Genomic DNA, 547 nt, shown 5'->3' with positions numbered 1-547 from the left:
GTGTGCGGTGGTGCGTCCGTTCCCCCCCCCCCCCATCCTCGTTGGGATTTCACCGCGTGCGCCGGCGCCCCACCCCAGAGTCCAGCAGCCCTCACACCCAGAGCCAAGCCACCCCTCGGAGCCTCCAACCGCGGAGGAATGGGAGCCTACGCGGGTAAGGGCGGCGAAAAAGAACTACTCACCCGTCTCCCCCTCCTAAGAGTACCACACTCTCTCGTCCACACTCGCTTCCACACTCGCTCCGATAGCCCGCTACACGCAGCCCCCGCTCCAACCAGCCGCCCTAATACACACACTCGCACCCCCTTATGCCTCACCCCACTCGCAATACTGACCTGTGTATCTGCGAGCCCCACTCCCTCTCGGAGGGCTCTTCTCCTTCTGGGTTGTCGTGCTCTCAGCCGTTACTCGGGAAAGCCAACTGCCCCTCCACGGTCTCGAAGAAATCCAAAACTCCGGGTGGCAAAAATCTGCCAGACGCGTCTTCCCTGGACTCGTCCTTCCTCGGGACCGGCCAGGGGGCGTGGGCTATCCCGGACCGACCCCC

Source organism: Corvus brachyrhynchos, unplaced genomic scaffold (genome assembly GCF_000691975.1).
Source record: "Corvus brachyrhynchos isolate BGI_N302 unplaced genomic scaffold, ASM69197v1 scaffold223, whole genome shotgun sequence".
Lineage (NCBI taxonomy): Eukaryota > Metazoa > Chordata > Aves > Passeriformes > Corvidae > Corvus > Corvus brachyrhynchos.
The sequence above is the reverse complement of the archived record's forward strand: the minus strand, read 5'-3'. Positions refer to the sequence as shown.